This window comes from Notothenia rossii (assembly GCF_949606895.1).
Source record: "Notothenia rossii genome assembly, chromosome: 1".
Lineage (NCBI taxonomy): Eukaryota > Metazoa > Chordata > Actinopteri > Perciformes > Nototheniidae > Notothenia > Notothenia rossii.
In genome coordinates, this window is record NC_136912.1 from 7,382,928 (window position 1) to 7,405,105 (window position 22,178).

The window sequence follows — 22,178 nt, forward strand, 5'->3', positions numbered from 1 at the left end:
AATTGTTGGAGAAATATGAATAAAAGTCATTTAAATGCTGAATCTAGACATGTAAATAACTGTCACGTTTCAACCAAATGTAGTTTTTACCTGGAATTTCTGCCTAAACATAATAAATAAAATAAATGAATGCATACTGGATCCTCTCAACACATTTCTGATGTCTCCTTGTTCGGATGCAGAGAGGCAGCAGACATCACTCATCACACACACACATGTTTTTAAATCTTTGGATCCACTCCTTGACTTCAGTTTCTTTTAAGCTAAACCCCTTCATGTTCTCAGTCAACACAAGTGGAGTAAGAATAGCACACAGAAATGATGCTCAACCCGTGTGTGTGTGTGTGTGTGTGTGTGTGTGTGTTCAGTTCTTGTGTTAAGTCCCTACAGATCTCCCAAATACCCATGCACATGTGTATAGAAACAATTTACAAAGCCCTGTGTAATCTTCCTTTTTACTGCGCTCTTAGTTTCATCTGCAGGGGATTACTGTACCACTTTTTTTGTATGGAATCTGCAAAAGGAGGAGGGACATACAAAATGGCGGAAAAAGGAAAACAAATTGTAGCGTAATCTCCGCAGAGAAAGGACGGCTGAGTGAGGGAGTCCCCCAGACCCTCCATCTTTTTTCGGGCCCGAAAATCCCATAATCCTCCATGTTTGATGTCTCAAAGCTAATGGCGTTTATTAGGACAGCCCAAAAGGCGCTTTGTCCACAGCGCGGTTGCCGTTGAGGTTTTGAATGACATTGCAAGCAGAGAGCTGGTAACTTTAGCTTAATCTGGGCTTATCCGGCCCCGATGCATCACAGGTGTGTGGCCCTTAAGCCCAGAGGAGGCCGGGCTCTCCTGTTTGAGCCAAAGATCAATCCTGCTCCTGGGCGAGGACGTCCAGAGGAACACACACGGCACCTTTAACCCACCGGGCTTTAGCCTCCTCATGCACCGAACAGCCTATTATCACATTTTAATTAAACGACTGCTCCCCTTCCCTCCGTCTGCTCAATAAGATATGGAACGACCTTTTCTTCCTGCTGATCAGTTTACATTTCATGAAGCGAGTCATGCAGGTTGAGTTGTATATATGTGGAGGATTTGAGTTTCGGGCCCTGTGTTTCACCCTGAAGCTCCTTCCTGCGTTGTGCCGTGGCTCGACATCCTGTCAGTTCATGTGTATCTGCTGCCATTTTGTTGTTTTATTCTTGGTTTCTGTTTGTCTGTCAGCAGGACTGAAGAAAAACTACTGGTCTTTCCTTCATGATACTTGGAGGAAAGGTTAAGCATGAGCCCAGGAAGAACCTATTTCATTTTGGAGTAGATGTAACTAACATGGCGGATTATGTGATGAGATTGTGCCGCATACATATATTGTTGGAAAGAAATGAAAAACGAGTTCCCAACTGGGTAAACTCACGTGAATGTCCGTTCAAATTGAAACACAATTCGGAAATAGATATGTTGTTTAAACGTTTCAACCAAAAAATAAAACACACGTTTTGTAGCATCCTATTTTTCCCACATTATGACTTAAAGCTCGAGTGCAGAAACAAAGTTAGAAACATCGTCGTCCCAACGTGCTAAACTGGACCATCCGAGGAGCATGTAAACGAACCATTGGCCCTGGTGGAGGTTTGTGCTTTCCGAATGCGATTTTAGGTTATGTATGTTCTCCTGCAATGTTCAGCGGCTATGGAAAGTGTGAATTAGTTTACTTTAATACTGCAATCTTAGAATTGTTGTTAACGCTAAAACAAAAAGCTCCCATACATGTCCTTACAAAGCTAAAGGTGAACATACCAAGAAGATACATGAGCTACAAGATCATCACATACAGATATGTCTGTGTCCACATGCTTCCAATATTATCTCTCTTTTAGCTCCACTTTTGGTCTCCACCAACTAAATCGTGTAATATCTTGCTCTAAAGCTACTGAGAAGAGAGTTGCAGGAATCTTTCAAATTGTATGTTCTGGACAGCAGTGAGCAATGTGAAAAGGTTTTTTGATTGATTGATTGAAAAGTTTATTAACAGCTTGTATATTGGGTACAGTAGAGTACAGCTCAAAACATACAATTGTTAAGGGGATGCAGACCAGAGAAAGACTTTCGTCTTGTTTACATCAGACCCCCATTTCCAATTCATCATATCATTTAAGACATACAAGACATATTTGACATACAGATGGCTTATTTACAATTTACATACAGGTGGTTTTTTACATGCAGATGGCTTATTTACAAATTTCATTTTAGATTTCGTTCTAATACATCCTAACCGGACATTTAAGACATACCAAGTCTACAGATATACAGGTAGTAACAGAGTCTAAAATGCGAGTATATACATAGATGGGGGGGGGAAGCTGTCCATTGTACGACAGGTTGAGATTTGTACCATTACCGGAGCCAGTTTTGCAATGCTCTCCCCCGAAGGTGCTCTTTAAGAGAGGTTTTGAAGGTAAGTATAGTTTTACTTTCCTTTACAGTAGTGGGAAGAGCGTTCCACCTTGATGTGGCATAATTGCGAAACGTGTATTCCCCTTTTTTTGTGCCAAATCTGGGTTTTACATGATTTGTGGAGCTCCCTCTGGTGTTATGATCATGATATTCCTTGACCTTTGGGAAGAATTTTGACATGTACATGTCATGTAGGTCTCCCAACAAGAACTCAAACCCTTGTTTCTGGACCCTTGAACCACTTGTAAGTATTCCTGGGTAGTCTCTACTAAGTTACATCCACACTGAATTATTAAGTACTCTATACATGCTTTCCCAAATGAGTTAAAAGTATTTGTGGTTCGCATGCTTTCTTTTAAAGTATATTTCTCAGTACGGGACACATAGGGGTCTTTATACTTTTTACTATTTCAATAGGTAGTTTTATAGTTCAATGTGAACGCCATTCTTACGAGATAATGTGAGACTAGTTAAGAGGGATGGTAGAAGAAATGTTACGTAAATAATACTAATAATTAAAAGAAAGAAAGGTAGAAATAAAAAGCCAAACACTTATAAAGAACATTTATAGTTAGGTGTAAAGGAAGTCTAATTTAAAATGACAATGCAATAGTGAGGAAAATGTATTAACAAAGAAAGACAATTGTCCGTAAATGTTAGTGCCCTTTGATACACTTTTAACGGTAAGTAGATTTTAGTTTAAATCATCTGCCAAATCTAAGCTTTTCTTAAATCTCACTTTATGTCTCTCCAGATACAGTACGCTCCGCTTGAAACCCAGAAAAAAATACTTTGTTACGAATCTGTTTCCAATCTCTGATCTTTAAACCTTCTGGGGGATTTCTTTGTTGAATTTTACAACAAAAAAACACCTCCTTCTCACCTCCTCCATGTTTTCCTGCCCAACATACATCTATATGAGGAAGATGACATTGCTGCTGCTGGAGCTTCTGAACGCTGAAGCTTCCTGACCAAGGACTGCTGACTGTCTTATTGGATTTGGAGGCCACTCCTTCAATAAAAAGAATGAATTTCCCATAATTCAATAACAGAAATCAAGGCCAGCGGCCCACTGATCCATAAACACTACGATGATGAGGTCACCCCCCGTACACCAGCACAAGATGCACATTAAGAACAAGAAGATACGAACACAGTAATAATACTACATTTGATTTGTAAAGCTCCTTTCTTTACTAAAAGCAATCCCAAAGTGCTTCAAGTGGCATACAGTGTTTGATATTCAGATTTAAATAAAGTATGTTTTGGACACCAGTTTCATTATTTATTTTATATCTCTGTTCAGTCCAAGGCCACATCGATGTTTTCCCCATTTTCCCACCTTCAGAGGTCGCTGGTCTTTTCCCCCAGAATCCCTCTTGATGTGTCCAAACCCCTACATTTCTTCAATTGCTACCATCATCCTCCAAATAACATGCTTCATGGTTTTATCTTCCTGCCGGGGGGGATTGCAGCCCCTCGGCCCCGCGGGTCACGCTCCCCGTGGACTCACACAACCCTCACTTGTCTTTTTCTTTTTCCCACAGAAGGAGCTGTTTGCATGGACTGAAACGCATCACTCCCTGTCAGGTACAGGAGTGTATCAGCATCATAAATGTTTCACTGTTTGTGTTTAAAACTGTCTCACCTCTCACCTTTTAAACATCAAGGTCTGTGATTCATGACTCAAAGCTTCTTTGCACCTTTTTTGGGCAAAGAGGGGTGATTTCATTTTCACATCCCATCATCACAGTTAGAAAAGCATGAAGACGACCAACAGGGGGCGTCAGCCGGCAGCTTTAAATGTTCCTGCTAAAAGGAGCTGCTGCTTTGACCCTTATTTTACTCAGGAAGCCTAAACAGGGCTGATCCACAGTCTCTCAAAGCTTAGGGATTTTAACTGAAACTGTCAGAGGCTCATGATCTTCTGGGACATTTTGCAAGTTCAAACCACTAGAGCAAAACATAAAATGTTCCATATGAACATCATCATCAGGAAAATGTACCTAAAGTGTTAAAAGTAATACATGTCCTTAACGCCCACTTTTAAATATTTTAAATGTATAAATTATCTTTCCGTGGCATTATGTCTTAATGCTTTTAATGTTTTTTGTAAAGCACTTTGAAATGCAGTGTTGTTTAAACGTGATATATACTATAAATAAACCTCTCTCGTGACTGGTATACTGTATAACATATTATTAAGCTATATAAATTATACCATTACATTATCATTAGTCATTACCCAGAGCCCAAAGTGACACTTTCACAAGTTTAATTTACATTACATTTAGTTAAGTTGAGACCATGTTTGTGAAGCTATTGTATTTTATATCATGGGATCATATCGTGGAAGTGTCACTAATGTTGCAGCTGTTAAAGTACAATTAAAGGACAACTTTAAATCCATAATATAACATTACAATTTAACAGTTTTTTTAGGTTCTGCTTTAATAATCTAAATATTTTGGTAGAGAAATGTAGTGAAGTAAACAGCATTCCGCATCTGAAGTAGTATACATGCGGAAATTTGAAATAATTAAGTAAAGTCCACTTCAGTCCGTGCACTTGGTTACTTTCTGCCACTGACCCTAAACAACATCTTATGTTATCCATATGTTATCAGCCATGACTGTAAACGGTGGTGTGTAGTCCTGCACAGTTGTAGAAGCGCTGATATTGGACATAATCAAAGGTTTTCTGTGGTTTTTGCAGAATCCTTTAATAGCCATTCACTATCTTGTCTAACTGAGGGTGGAACATGTGATTTTTATAGGTTCATTATGTTGAAATATATGCAAAGCAAATTCTTAAAAACTTGATAGAAAATGCCTCAAGATAAAGCATGTCTGTCCAATCAAATCCAAATTGATTTATTAAGTTAAAAAAAAACTGCCATTGATCAAAGTCATGAACAAATGGAATATATTGAAAACCATGACAACAACACAGTATAAACAAGATGGACTTGTATGTTGTTTAAAAGTCAAAAGACAATAATGTAGAAAGACCATTTGCATTGTAAGTTAAACGTTAAAATGTGTGTGTATGTGTGTGTGTGTGTGTGTGTGTGTGTGTGTGTGTGTGTGTGTGTGTGTGTGTGTGTGTGTGTGTGTGTGTCTTCGTTTGAGTGGGAGCATCATAGGCGTTTGTCATTTATAACATGATCACACTCCTGAATCTTGACATCCTCAGAGCTGATAGATTCTGTAATCCTGCCCCTCGATAAGGCTTCAAAGAGACAAGCTATTAAGGATGTCTTTAGCATTAGCGACGAGCAAATAACCGTTTATTATGAGAGTCATTATTCAACGTCTTGCTCTTTAGACTAAGTATGCCTGCAGGGCTGTACCGTTTCAATAAAGGCGACACAATATGTGTTCCCACTTCTTCCTCCATGAGCGTTGAATCTGGCGTAACAGAGCAGTGATGTTGGTGTTGACAGAGGGTTTGTTTCTGCTGATTATGGTACAGAGTGGTTGTTGTTATCTCAATGTACTGCAGAGCGCATTTCACTCCATTCACACGCTCACACGCCACACCTTGTATTTCTCACGCAGAGATTTCTTTCCAGGGTACCGCCCACCAAGTTGCGCCGCAATTTTGTAAACAAAGTAGCACCCGTTGACATTCGCGATACAGAGGGCTTCATACTCCACTAGCACCCCCCCCCGTTGACATTCGCGATACAGAGGGCTTCATACTCCACTAGCACCCCCCCCCCCCTCCCCCCGTTGAGATTCGCGATACAGAGGGCTTCATACTACACTAGCACCCGCCCCCCCCCCCCCCCCCCCCCCCGTTGACATTCGCGGTACAGAGGGCTTCACGGGAACTTTGAGTGGAGCCAGAAGTTGGAGTACCAAAATCTCACTCTGAACTCTGTTCAAAACTTGAGAGCCCTGGTACTGTATGTGTATTATAGCTTTTAGACAGGGGTCTTCTAGCGCAAACATATAATAATTTAAAGGGCCTTATACTGTACGTTTGGAAGTTTCAGCCCCTTGTAAATGTGTATTGTATTTACAGTATCAGAGCCGTTAGTATAATGACAACCCAGTCTCATGGCATTTCGTGTTCACCAACACGATTTTTAATCTATTGATTCGTGTTCACCAACACGATTTCCCCCTTTTTTTAGTGTTGCACAGCACAATTTTAAAAGCAATGTATTGACATGTACAATAACAATTAACAAGAGTAGGCTACAGTTTGGAGAGTTATCATTGTAGGCCTCTGCTTCTTTAAATGTCAAATTGAAACTCTAATCATCATCTCATAATCTTACATTTAAGGTTACGGTGGGCCACTAGCAGAGAGATTACAAAAATGTATTGGCTAGCCTCAGGTTTCCGGGTATCATGAAACGGCATGATGTAAGCCCGTCCTGCTCTTTTGTGTCGCAATAACTATATTTCTCTCCAGATATCAGATTTCATTTCATATAAAATACTTAATTTATGGTTACAATGATGTGGCCTGTGATTAATAACTCATTGGAAATGGAAAAGTTAAAGGCAAAATGAGTAGGATTTGGTGTTGGTTTTGTTCGTTGATGATTGTAAACAACATTCAAAGTTGGTCCTGGCTGGCTCTACAGTTCGATAAAGGATTAGCTCCTTTGCAGCTGGTGAAATCAGACCCCAGATTCATTCTCCTTTTTAAGCTTAACGTGTTGTATCGCCATATGTTAATTTGTTCTGCTTTGTGTCAGCATTTTTGTAGCTTCCTTTTGAATCTGTGATCTTGACCTAGCTCCTTGCAAAGACAATACTTTTATAGTGGTCAACACGCTGAAACGTTGCTAAACTTGCTAGCTTACGTTAGCAACAGAAAGGTTAGCTTCTTAGCCTCCAAGCTAAATATACATTTCCCAGATAAGTGCTTGAGTTATTTAAATGTTTGCAGATCTCCCTCCCTCCTGTTCACCTGTTGATTTACTTGATTGAAGTGATCAATATTCAGCTAAAAAGCCCGGTTAGCAAAAAGGCTACTAGCAAACTTAACTGTAGCTAATGTTAGCATGCAAGTAGCTACGTCTCAGACACTGGTAGCTAGCTATCTATAGCATTTAGCATACTGACTGGGGCTGCAGCAATTTGTGTCCACTGTTTTCACTTATTCACGTCAAAGAAGTGCTCCTAATTACTCCACAATTCTACCCATTTCTGCTTTTCCATTACACGAAAACACACTTGTCCGATACACTTAGTTGTTTTGTCTTTAGTACATTTTCCAGCCGGTTGCAGGATAGGAAATATTCCCAAGAGCATCTAGTTGTTATCTTGTAAATAGTGATCCTGCAAGATATCCAGGCTTTGCACCATCATAAAACTCTGTAACTTCTGACACATTGTACGGTAGCAACCCAGTCTCACGGCATTTCGTGTAATAGTCACAAAATACATTTAATCTATTGACACTTGTTCACCAACACGATTTTCCCATTTCTTTCGTGTCCCAGAACGATTTTAAAAGCAATGTGTTTCTATTGGTAGTAGCCTATGTTTCTTGCCTGCAACACGTCTTTTGTCCGGTCGGGTCTTGGAAGACCGGAAGCTGTGTGGTTTATAAAACAAATGTCTTACTCAATATCAAGCAACGATTATTATTTTAATTTTAAATTGTATAATGTCGGAAAATAAATGGGGCTCAGAATCAGTGGCGGCGCCAGAGATTTTCTCTAGGGAGTGCTGTGGGGTAGCTTGACGTTTCATAGAGGGTGCTCAAACTTTAAGGGTTTCCCATTAATGCACCAGCGCTACAGTTGAATTTTCTACTGGAACTCCTACTTGTTAACCCTCCCGATTTTCGCGGGAGACTCCCGATTTCATTGCCCTTTCCCGGTTTCCTCCTGGGGTCATATTTCTCCCGCATTTCTCCCGATTTCTGACAAAATCAGATTTACTCAGGACTGTTTCCACTCGGACTTTAATACAGCTACACCATTGTTTGGTTTCCATGGTAACACGTCTCTTTAGTAGCGCGCGCAACTGAAAGTCTGAGAGGGTGAGGCAGATAGTCACAGAAAACAGAACAAAAATCGACAAATACTCTACTCTCTGCTCACTCCTTTCCTGCCCACATATGCTCCATCAAGGATGGTGCTACAGGCTGCAAGGCAGTGCACTTAGAACTTCAATATAAGCATGTTAATGTTAATCTAACAGCTCCGGCGATCCACTGGCACCCCCCCCCCCCGCCCCATCTTGCATTTTAAAATGCTCCCGAAGATTATTTTTTTTAAATGTTGAAGTTAAAAGCATCAATCTGGTGCACTTTGAGAGCAAAATGAAGAGATCTATGGATACATCTCTCAACATACATATGAAACAGAACTGTAAACAGATTTACTATTTCTTTATAGATATTTTACAAATCACTCCCCTTTTAAAACCAAACGTTTGAGACCCACTGAGATAACTAGACTAAAGTTAACTATCTAAACACTGAGAGTCCTTTACTTCACCTGAGCTGAGGTTATCTGAGACTCGCAGTCTGACAGGAGAGAGTTCTCCCTCCACTTTGTTGTTGAAAAAGCTCCTTATATCCGTTAGCTTGGCTAGCTAGCACCAGATGCTAACCACAACGATCTCCGGTAGAGCTAGAGACCCACCGGTGCTCGCGCACGCACACAAAATGGCTCGTGCCACACACACACAGAGCAGAGCTTGAATGAAACACAGAGAGCCAGAAGTAAGCTACTTGTACTCACGAGGCCTATTATGTGCAGAATCCCTCTCGCTTTCAGTTGGTTTTGATTGAGTGTCTACACGTGGACGTTTAAGGACTACAAAACGATCAATTTTTCACTTTGCTGTTAGCCAATAATTTGGCGCTCCAGCTAACAGGAAGTCACTCAAGTGTCACAAAGTAATTTAGCCTATGGGTAGGTCAAAAATCTAATGGGTGCTGGCCATTGGTCTTATCACCTGTGTTGGCTTTATGTTTTTGCTCAAACATTTGTTTGTTTCACATTTGCATTGATGTAATCAATAATTTTTCTAATTTAATTTAATTAAAAAAATAATAATAATTTTCGAAAAAAAAAAAAGAACATATATTTATTGGGAGTGCTTAGGGGGTGCTTTGGTCCCCTGCCGCCGCCCCTGCTCAGAATATCTTTTTATATATTGTTTTCCTTCTAATTTGTTATTATTTGGTACAGGCACGAAACATAGCCCACTACCAATATAAATACATGCTTGTAAAATCGTTCTGTGTCAGAATACTGAAATCTGTGTTTTTTAAAATCTTTTTTTCCTTCTAATTTGTTATTATTTACATTGCTTTTAAAATCGTTTTGTGTGACGCGAAAAAAATGGGGAAATCGTGTTGGTGAACACAAATCAATAGATTAATTTTGTGACTATAACACGAAATGCCGTGAGACTGGGTTGACGGTAGGCACTTTCTGATGCATTCCCCATTTGATGACAGATGTTTTAGTAAATAAAGGGTCCCTGTGTGGAGCATCAGGTAGACTTTGTGTCCCAAACAGGCGCAGTGAGGGAGTCGCCCGCCATGTGCTCCTAACGTGCCGTGCTAATTGCAGCCTTTTGTACTAAATCAGACTCCTGCTCCGCTGCTTTTTGATGTGACTACACTCATTTCTCTCTCTGGCGAACACTCGCTCCAGCCATGCGTGGCTCACTGTTTTCTCTGCGAGCCTTTGATAGCGACGCAGTAGCGTTAATTGTTTTGTACTGTTTGGCGGCCACTCCCCTAGGTGGGATCCATAATCTATACCGACTCCAGAGATAGACTCCTGTGTGATGTCAAGGCCCCCCGCTCTGAGAAAATTGGTAATTAGGGGACTGACATTTGGAGCAAAAGATGACTCTGATTTGATCTGTTTGAAGGAATGAAGGAGCTTCAGATATATTCAATTCATCATCAACTGATTCCTGTCTCTGATTTCCTCACAAAGCTGTGCTCATTGTTTCGTTGATATTCAAAATGAAGAAGGTAAAGTTATTTTAAAGTTATTTAACCTTTATTTTATCTTCTTCTTTTGTTTCGTCATGATGTATTTGAAGTTTCCCTTTATTACCGATCATGCACTTACACAATAGCACAAACATAACTGACTAATAACCAACTTTTACAAACTTTATATCCTTAACTCGACATAATGTCTCGATTTGACTCACTATTAAGAGTCGCCTGGCTTAATGGTCTGTGGCACACAAAACTGGAATTTGGATATTTTCAAGTCAGTGTACGTCATTTGCCAAGATCTCCCCAAAACAATGGTTTGCAATGGATCTACTTCTAATACAATAAAGCAAAAATAAATGTAGTCTATGGAGGCAGAGAGAGAGAAACCATCGTCACAGCTAATCAAGACAATATTGGTTAATGTAGTTCCTATGGCGTTTAAAAGAAGTTGCAATGTTACAGTATAACGATAGTTGCCATGACGATTCTGTTTTTAAAGTAACCGGAAGAGTTTAAAACCAGCGCTATAAAGTAGTTTAATAGGTAAAGCAATGTTATTTGAGTGTATCCTCAATATGTTTTAGATCTTGTCCCTTAGCCGGACATTTCTGGCGATAGCTCCCAATTATCACACCAGTCGCCATGTCTACAAATAAGCAGGTTTTCACATATTCCAAATCTTTGCAGATGTTTTATGAGGAGGTAAATGTATTAGACACAATGTAAACGCAACACCGTGATTCTACAAGAAACCTCCACATTGTAGCTCTGGATAAACTTGTCCGTAATATTAACAAAGTGTCAAGCTTTGCCAGACTTCCTCAAGAATGTGTAAATACTTTTGAATTGTTTTGTGAGCTGTCACTGAAATGAGAGTTTGTCGTCAACAGGCCGTTAGCACATCGGAGCGGCAGATTCCCAGGGGTCTCTGGTCGCGGTAATTAGCGTCCCAGGAGTCACGGAGGCAGAGGCATGTCCTCGAACAGAGAAAGTGCAGGTGAGCCTCGTCCTCGTGATCACTGGCATGTTAGAATCAGTTTAATTGGGCTCTGTTTGATTTTCCCCGACGACAGCCACAGTTTCCCCTCCACCGCCTCCCAACACTCCCAACACTCCCACACACCAGCAGACAGAGGACCCTCTCCTCCCCCTCGTCCGGACCTAATGGCAGAGCGGTGACTCCTCAGAGTTGACAGTGACCTCGCTGTCGGAGGGAGGCGAGCGGATCAGAAACTCCTTTGAAGTGTCAGCAGCTCCCCTTCGCTCTGCTCCTTTAAAGAGCCACATTTTTGTCTTTCTGGACGAGCAGCTTCAAAACAGATAGACACCTGCAGGCCTCGCTCTCCGCTTTAAACACCGCAAGGTGCTTTTCTGCTGCCTTCATGGGATTATTGCTCTCTCTTAAGAGAACAGGAACAATGTCATTCTCTGATTGTCTGTTTGCTGCTTTCTTAAAGACATGCAAAACATGGAGTTTAGTTTGAAGTTTCTCAAGGATTAAAGCTGAGATCACAACAGGATTTGTGTTTGTGTGATGCTAAATATAGCCAAACAAAGTTGCACCAAGCTAATATTGTTAGCATAATGCACAAATACCTTTTAAACTTAGCAGAATATAACTTTGTGCAGCTGTTTTTACACAACATGCTTTGGATGTTAGCATCGTTAGTATTTTAACTATACCAGTGGTTTCCAAAGTGTGAGACTTCCCATCGGACAAAGTTTGGTAAAAAAGGCGCCCTCACAGCAACTTCATTTATTTGCTTACTAGTTTCACTCACGTCTAACCTGAAGTTAAACCTTACAATTTAAAACACTTCTGCACAAATAGTCTCACTATTGTAGAGGCAAACTTCTCGTCCTTAGTATTAAAACAGACTTTTAAATATAGTTTCACGTATTGATCAACACGGAGCACACTTTGTTCAATTCATCCAGACTTCCCGCCATTATGTGAGTCTTTGTTCACTGTGGATGTATGATGAGGGGTATTACTTGATTGCAGCTATACTTTGATAGTAACCTTAATTTGATTCTTTCTCATTTCCTTTAAAGATGCCTCAGCTAAAATGTCTTTACAAAGTCTTAAAAATATTGTTTGTAAGGTTTCAAATGCCTGATTATCTTTATATTCATGTTGTACAAACGTATACCTGACTTGGTAAGATGTTTATTATGTTATTAGAACCAACACAGCAAGACATTTCACACCTCGAGAGATGTAAATTACTTTTTAAAGTCCATCCCAGACTTTGACTTGAACTTTTTAAATCCATCCAATGACCATCCAATTTATGGTCATTATTATTTCCATGGCTGCCCTGCCGCTAATTGGAGTGGTTTGTTTCCATAAAGTGATGATAAAAAAGGGGTAGAGGGCGGCGGGCTTCTCGCAGCTCATCGACGCGTCATGCTCGCTGGACATTTTTCCATTTAAAGAGGCCAATTAGGCCTGCAGACCTCCCCGCTCATCACAGGCCGATCGGGTCGAGGGCACAAACAAACACACGCAGGACCCTATTATCCTCCTGCACTCTCTAAAGGCAGTCAAGCAATCTCCTTTCTTAAAGTGATACTCCACCCAGAAACTATCAAACACTTGAAAGGTGGCTATAAAAGGCATGACGTTTGCTCCTTGACAGGTTGGAGTTGTTTTACTCTGGGATAGCACAAAGATGACAATTTAACGACTTCAAGTTTTCTCTTCTCTCATCATCTATAACTCAACTCAACGAGAAAACTGTGATCCCGGCTTAAGCAGTTCATAAGGAGGCACTCTTGAAATGCGTTTTATGTAATATGGTTTGTGGGTTTAATGATATATGGTTTTATTGTGCCTTATATTTCACTCCTCTGCAATCTCCTTTTCACAACTTTATGGCAGAATCCAATTCAAACTTACGACAAACAAACTTCTTTGGTCTGTAATTCTAGATGCATTTTCCGTAATGCCTCTGCGACTTTACTGCAGACTCATATTAGTGACTTCTACTTTCAATTTGGCCTTGAGTGAAACAAAGTCTAAATTAACAAATCATACGGTGTCCTTGGGTGTCATGAAAGGCGCCTAAAAATAAAATGTATTATTATTGTTAAATTCAAAGTATCATTATGTCATTATGAAAAAGTGGTTCTTCATTCCATTTTTAGTTTTTTTTTGTTATAAAAACTGGCGCCGCGCCTTCAGAAATGTACATTGCCAGCTGTTTAATGTTTGTTCTGTTCGGAAACTAAACTGTGAGAGATAAAAATCATGGTTTGGTTTTTAAAAAATGTCATGTGACTTAGTCGTATGACAATCCTGGTTGTCTTGGCTGGTGTAACACACCTTAAAAACCTTTGATAACAAAAGTTGCTGCCGCACATTGGTGAATTTGTAAATATAGAGAAAGGTTAGTGAGAAAAAAGGATAGCATTGAGATGAAAAACTTAAACAATAATAATGCAATTATTTACAGCGAACCTAAGCACCAAAGCACTTTTATCACGGATACCATAAAAGTGGTTTGATGCTTTCATCAGACATATATTACTTCACTTGTTCTTTTGCCTTAACTGTTGTGATTCATGTCCCTTGGCCTCTTGTATGTTGTGTCCCCTCCTGTAACCATAGCGCCCCTTTAAAGACAATACAGATGAAGTGAAGTGAAGTAACTCAACAGTGGACCGAACACCAATGCAAGAAACCAGAGAGAAGAAGTCATTGACGTCAAAGGAATTTCAGTTTTTACCCCCCTTCCCTCTCCCTACGTTGTGGAATCTGCCCTAAATGAAAGCACATAGTTTACCCGGGAACCTGGGGGCTGGCTGGGCGTCGGGTGTGTTTCGTGCCGCCCCATCAGTCGGTGTTGGGTGAATCAGTTTGAAGGCAGATCAAAGCGGTTTCTCTCCCGGAGCTGGAGCTCGGTACGGCTGGCGATCGAAGGCCAGGCGGAGCCGAGCGTCCGACTGTCCGCTGCACCGCGGGGGAAACTGCTGGACGAGGACATGGGAATTATTTCTCACTTTGACCTTTTCCTCATGGTGTGTGATGGCTACCTAGCTGGACACAACATGTTGGGACAAATTATATTGTTTGCAGGAGAAACCCCTTGATGCATCAACGGGGTTTCTGACAAGAATGTGTATCTACAGACTGATCTGAGGACACGATATGGAGGAAAACATAGGAACAAGTTGAGAATAAAAAGGGTAAAAAGCAGATTTCGAAACATAGGAACAAGTTTACAACAAAAAGTTGATTTTATTTTTAGATAAATGATTGTAGGAATAAAACTTGGGAAGCTAGATAAACTGGATTTTATCAAGAAATACAAATCTCAACTTCTAAAAATGTTATTTCTATGTTTTGGAGTTTATGTGTGATGGTTATTGTTTTTAACCCTAACCCCGCAACCAGTAGCTCTATAGTTCGCTCTGTCCGTCCAAAAGAAATTCCCCAAACTTTCCATGGAGGCTGAAATGTCTGCATGTGGGTCGATTGTTTATAAGTTTGTGTGAATGCATAAACCAAAGAGACATTGAATGAGTTGCGACTTAGTTGTTCTTTTTCTTGAAAGTGTTTTTTAAGTGATTTGGGACTTGACTTGGACTCGTTTCACGTGACTTGACTCTTTGACTTTTCTAGACATTATTTGAACATACTGGAGACATGACTTGGACTAGTTTCAGGAGAGACCTGAGACTTCAAATTGACTGATACTTGTTTTGAATGTGACTTATTTGAAATGAAGTTGACTTCCAGTTTAACATTTTAGAATTAAACTTATTTTAAAAGATTGTATTATTTGGGACTTGACTCAAACTTGCCTTTAACTGAATGATTCGATTCTTGGTATTTTAATTGACTCTTACTTTAGACTAGATTAATGACTTGAGTAGAACTTGATACATTTTTTACACCTCAAACAATCCAGTTCAGTTCGTTCTCGTCCCTGTTTTCCTTTGTTATAAAACATCACATCATCAGCCAAACATGAACACACTGTGGGCAGTTTCCTGATGTCACCATTCAGGAAATGTGGGTAATGTAGTTCACATTGTTGCTCCCTCTTGCTGCCATTTGGGGGCAACCAGTCCCTGCTTGGGTTTAACACAAACGACCCCCTTTCCTGCAGCCTCGCACCACTCCAGTCCCGCCGTATCATCCTCTCACACATACGCCGCATCATAATTAGGCCATGTACCGAGTTCCCCGATAACGCGTACAGTTTATTTTCTGTCTTAATTCCTTATCAGATGCATCGATCGCGCAGTGCGTTGACTGATCTGGGGCGGCTGTCTGGAGAGCAGCGATAAGCCACGCTATGTGTGTTCAGCCTCTGTAGGGGGAGGGTGTGTGTGTGTGTGTGTGTGTGTGTGTGTGTGTGTGTGTGTGTGTGTGTGTGTGTGTGTGGGTGGGTGGGTGTGTGTGTGTGTGTGTGTGTGTGTGTGTGTGTGTGTGTGTGTGTGTGTGTGTGTGTGTGTGTGTGTGTGTGTGTGTGTGTGTGTGTGTGTGTGTGTGTGTGTGTGTGTGTGTGTGTGTGTGTGTGTGTGTGTGTGTGTGTGTGTGTGTGAGGGGGGGTGTGGGTGTGTGTGCAGCAGTATGGGATTAGCACCTTATTAGCTCCACAGCCGCTGCCTTTTTTAACAAGGCTCCCACCTCGATGCCGGCTAAAAATGAACAAATACTCTAAAAGAGCTGAAGAAGTGAAATGCTACCTTCTGACATGTTGGACAAAATGGAAATTCTCTTCATAGAACTAGGATTTTATATGTTCTACTAGTACCGAATACAATGCTAGAGAAATTATGCTTGAGGAAAATACTTAAGAGAAAGCGAAAAACATTTTCTCTTCAAATCCTTATTTTAACGTTAAGTATAATCTAGTATGTCGAGATGTAGGTTTTGACGATATCACCTGTTCTTCATCCTTCCTTATTTCGTCATATTACACGTTTGAATTCCCAACTTTTGTCCGAGCACTTTGACGGTTTCGTGTCCATGTTGGCTTGAAAGTTGAGTTGCAATGTTTACATTGCAAGCTGCCATTGACAAACAATACAACTTCATGTGAGTGTACTGTGACACGCTACAAAAAGAGCCTCAAATGAGATTGTCAACTTCTTAATTAAAACAAACAACAGAGTCGTTACCAGCTGGATGAGCAGTGTTGTTGCCACAATCAAAAAACGCCTTTCACAGATGTACTGCAACCCAGAAAATAAAATAGCCAAAAAAGTGGAAGGAACGTCAAGAGACTTCGTTGTTAATTAACAAATTGCGACCTGGCTTTATGACCGCAATGTAATCCATGCTTTGTTGCGATTAAGGTTTAGGGTTAGGGTTAGGGTTAGGGTTAGGGTTAGGGTTAGGGTTAGGTCTTGAGATATGGTTGGGGTTTGTGCTTCATGGTTATGATTTGTGTGCACTGGCCTATTGATCTGTGGATGGGTGTTGTAATGTGTGGTTTGTGTGGTATATGAATGCTTAGGTGTTGTTAGTTGTCATTTAATCCCCTCGGGGTGTTGGTGCCCAGTTTCTGTATCTGGCTTTATGACCGCAATGTAATCCATGCTTTGTTGCGATTAATGGTTTAGGGTTAGGGTTAGGGTTAGGGTTAGGGTTAGGGTTAGGGTTAGGGTTAACCTATACCCTACCAAAGCGCCAACTCAAACCGAACCAAATGCAGTATTTCCTTAACACTAGAACCGCCAACGGGTACATTTTACCCGCAGCTGTTTTTTTATTGTATGTCACTTTTTTTCCATAACATATTAAAGTCTCCCAGTCCGTGACTTTTCCTGAAAGTTTGTTATATAGCACTCTCTGTTGTTAAAAATGTCAGTAGGAAGTCAGATTGAAAAAATTGCCAAATAAATTGCCATTTAGACCCATATCCGCCAGCGGGTAATATTTACCTCATAGAAAATACAGCGTAAACATGACGTGTTGCTATAGCAACGCCTTTTGTCTACTGCGGTTCCTTATAGATAGAGAGAGATAGATATATATATATTGATAGATAGAGAAAGAGAGAGATAGATATATAGTTATAGATAGTGTAACATCTTGGAGAATAAAAGATCTTGGATGAATGAGCTCACGTTGAGGACGTAATGCATGTGTGCAGGTTACGTGCCAGTTGAATAAAGATGGACACTCGGAATGAGAGAAGTAGTCCGCGTCGTCTGTTTATGTAGACAATTATATGTCCATAGAACAGAACATTACAAATGGATCGATAGATAGATAGAGAGAGATTGAGAGAGATTGAGAGATTTATACCTAAACAAAACAAAAGTCTAACACCAAGCGTTTAAATCAGCACTTGTAGCGATATTTTATACTTCATGCTATCTGCACAAACTATGTCATATGAAAAGCTGAGAGTCCAATTCTATTGGTATAAATGTCATCACTGTGCGATCAAAACTCACTGTTCTGTATGATAAATAAAATAACATTGTACCTTGCAAATCAATAGCGGGTACATTTTACCCGTTGGCGGTTTTAGGTATACAGCGACCTCTGGCGGTTCTAGTGTTAAGTGAGAACTCTTCTGACATGGATAATCTCTTGTCGTGTGCTGCATGTGTAAAGGTAGTTCATATGATAAAAGAGGTGATGTTTCACCACAGTATACAGTTAAACTATTACACCAGAACGTCTCTACTTCCAACACACATATAGCCTTCATGAAGCTGAAGGGGCTCCACAATACATTTCGGATTTCTTGTCTGTGTCAACATGAAGGCGACTTTTGAGCAAACAGTAACTAAGACAATCAAGGAGTCTTGAGTTGGGATTGTTTAGTCAAATGTTGTATTTTCACACTTTGTCAATGGACCCACATCCTCCTGTATTTACAGTCGATCCCCTCTGTGTTGAATGGATGATGATGGTGAACTAACTTGAAGTTTGAAGTTACATATCAAGTTTGACGTTATTTCTAGGGATGCACCGAATATTCGGCCGCCGAAAATTATCGGCCGAAAATGGTTAAAAAGGCCGTTTCGGCTTTCAGCCGAAAGGGTTCTAGCACCGAAAAAATATCACCGAATGTCAGAGAACAGGGTTACGTTGGTAAGCTAACGTGTTGTTTTGATGACGTAATCAAAACGCGGCGACAAGCACAGCGCGCGACCATGCTCGCGGCTGGCTCACAGCCAACATGTCTGCCGCTTGGAGATATTTAAAGATATCAGAGAAAGAGGCGCAGATTGCGATTTGTAAAACGTGTTCAGCTGAAATTTCTCGAGAGGTTGTAACTGCAAAGACTTTCACCACTTCGGGATTAATCCACCACTTGAAATCAAAACACCCGGACAAATATGCGGAGTAAGATCAAATCACAACCACTGACAGCGAGAGACTGTTCAGCGCTGCCTCTCATGTGCTTGATGAGAAGAGGAACAGACTTATGGCTGATAAAGCAGAGAAGCTACTGTTCATTAAAAAGAACCTCCCACTTTTCCTTAATAAGTAGACAAGGCTGGCTTATCATAAGCTTATCTAGTTCTACATGTCTACTCTATACCCACTTTCCTGAACAATTTTCATTGTGAGTTATAATTCACCATCTCAGGTTATCATTAGGGGGAAATGACAGCAGCACAGTGTTCAATATATTGTACTTTCGGTATCTAAATGATACAATGTTGTTTACATTGCTCATGAGGACAGACCACCTTATTTAGGGATTCTTGAAATTGTAATTTAATTTGTAATTGATTGTGGATTTTGTATCCAGTTTTCACTTTATGTATCTTTATACAATGTGTACTACTTTGCTTATGAGGACAGACAGCCTTATTTACAGATTCTTGAAATTCAATTGTAATTTCATTTGTAAATAGTTACATTCATGTGGATTTATCCAGTTTGCACATCTGTATGCATGCACTTATAGGTGCATTTGTTGTTGTTGAAGGCCTGGCTGTTACAGTCTTTATTTCCACTATTTTGTTGTAGGCCTACTGGCCTAGATGTTTATGCAGTTTTAAAGCACCTTGGCTTTGTTCTGAATGCACTTTGCTGTAGTTATCCTACAGAGAAAAATAAAATACACTTGACTTGGAATTAATGTACTGTATGCATTCAAAAGTGCTGAATAAATGTTTTATGGACCCATAATAGTGATTATTATTTAAGCTAAGTTTTGCCATAATCATGTATTTTTCCATAATCAGGCATCTGAACAACATTAGTAAAAAATGTACACATTATATATATATATTTCTATTAATCATTTTCGGCCTTTCGGCATTCGGTTTTCGGCCAACTGTTTCCTATTTTCGGTATCGGTTTCGGCCAAGAATTTCCCATTCGGTGCACCCCTAGTTATTTCCCATGAGAACTCGCAGCGTTAACTTTTCCTTTTCCTTTAACAAACGCAAACAGCATTCGTCAATACAAACCTCGTTGGCGGCCTGTTATTCGTTTACAGTATGCACGTATGGTAATGTTTACTTTTAAATAACAAGGCAATGACTGAGATGTTCAAGTGGATGTTTCACCGGACATAAGTTCCTTTCTTTATGTTTTGTTTAAAGGCATTAGCATTTCTGACTTTGATAACAGTTTACTTACACTATCCAGGGTTATACCGATATTTGAAGAGGAAACTAACAATTCATTAAATATAACACTTTAGGTTGTTTCCTACCTCTGATATAATCCACATCCAAGTGTCTCTAATTTTATTTGGAATGTCATTGAAACCATATTACCACTTACATAAGTTTAGAAGACCTTGTTTACAATAATAGCTGCTTGGTCAAGGTTATGGTAAGATCGTAGTTAAAAGAAACCAATGTTGACTTTGGTTTTAAAACTGTGGGCGAACATCAGTCCATCCATCATGGCATAAACTCTTTGTGTGCAGAGGGAAATACATTTTTGGGCTGTTGTTGGAAGAAGTTTTAAGTTCTTTAGTAAAAGTACTAATACCACGCTGTTCTCCACTACGAGTAAAAGCCCTCCAAGTCCTTGGCGTAATATGCAATTTCTCCCATTAGGTAAATGGACTGCACTTACATAGAGCTTTATCAGATCTTTTCGTCCCCTCAACGCGCTTTAAATACTACGAGTCATTCACCAATACACACCTCATTCATACAGAGCAGTACCACTTGCTCTAGGGAAGCTAACATTCACACACACTCACGCTCACACACACACACACACACACACACACACACACACACACACACACACACACACACACACACACACACACACACACACACACACACAGACACAGACACACACACACACACACACACACACACACACACTCACGCACACGCACACGCAACCGCACACACACACACACACACACACACACACACACACACACACACACACACACACACACACACACACACACACTCACACACACTCACGCACACTCACGCACACTCACACACCGTTGGCCATCGGGAGCAACTCAGGGTTGAAGTAGCCAAAGATGGGAGTTTGTTATCGCAGAGTCTCTTTTTCCCCAACCACACGGACACAGTTATTATAATCAGTAAACACTCAATAAGGAAATCAAGAGTTTTCCCAGTACAGGACGGAAACAGCAGGGCCCTCCCTGGCCAACATGAGCCCCCACGCAAAGTGATGAGGCCCTCTGTTTCGCGAGCGTCGACGGACGGACGGACGGGTGCTAGTGAGCACTAATTGAGCCGCATTTCCGGTTCAGTTGAGGCACCCTCCGCAAGATGAGGCCCCACGCAGTCTGCATGATCGGCCCGTAGGGAGGGACGGCCCTGGGAAACGGTTAGCTAAAGGGTTAAATGTGTTAGCTCGTTTCTCTGGTAAATAAAGTTCAAGAAGTCCAGCGACTAACATCTGTCATCTGGCTGAAATCTGTATACGACCATGATGTAGAAAGTGTATCGTTTGGCTCATGGATAGATATGATTAGTCGCCATTGAAGTCAACATAATGAAATGTACCGTTAACAGCAGATCCCTGTAGCTTTATATTTGTTGTGACAAGATTGGGCTCATGCAGGCACTGAACATACATTAGATGTCACATATCAATATGTAAAAGTATTATATATTTGTTGTGCAGTGACTTGTTCCCTGTCAGTGTTTTATTTGACGTTTTTAGATTGACATTAGTGCTGCATTAATGTGTGTGAGGATGTTTGAGGTTTAGTTTAACTCGTTGATCTACTGTTGGGTAGTTTAATCTAAAGCAATGCATCATATTCTTTTAACTTATTCTAAGGCTTTGACACATGTTGTTTTTTGAACATTTCTTAGCTGAGGAAGGGCGATCTGATGCTGATCAAAACCGTAACCAAACATGAGAAATCCATTTTTCGTCTAACCGTGGAGAAAGTTGCAATTAAGACAAAAAAAAGGCAAATACAATAATGTACTGTCTCAAATCTGAAGTGTGAAACTCAAATGCATACAAAGAAACACAAATGCACAGTCAGTCCTTTCTGATCTCAGGAGATAAATCCGTCTGTCATTTACCCGTGAGACTTAAGCATTATTTACTCCGAGCTTTCTCTCTCTGCCTGAGAATACCTCCATCCCTCAGGGTGTGTGTGTGTGTGTGTGTGTGTGTGTGTGTGTGTGTGTGTGTGTGTGTGTGTGTGTGTGTGTGTGTGTGTGTGTGTGTGTGTGTGTGTGTGTGTGTGTGTGTGTGTGTGTGTGTGCGTGTGTGTGTGTGGTGGGGGTGTAGCTGAATCATGGCGGCCTGTGGGCTAACGGCGGTGAATGGACTCCCATTAGGACACTGTTATTGGGCCTCCTTCATTAGCATCTCTGCCCATT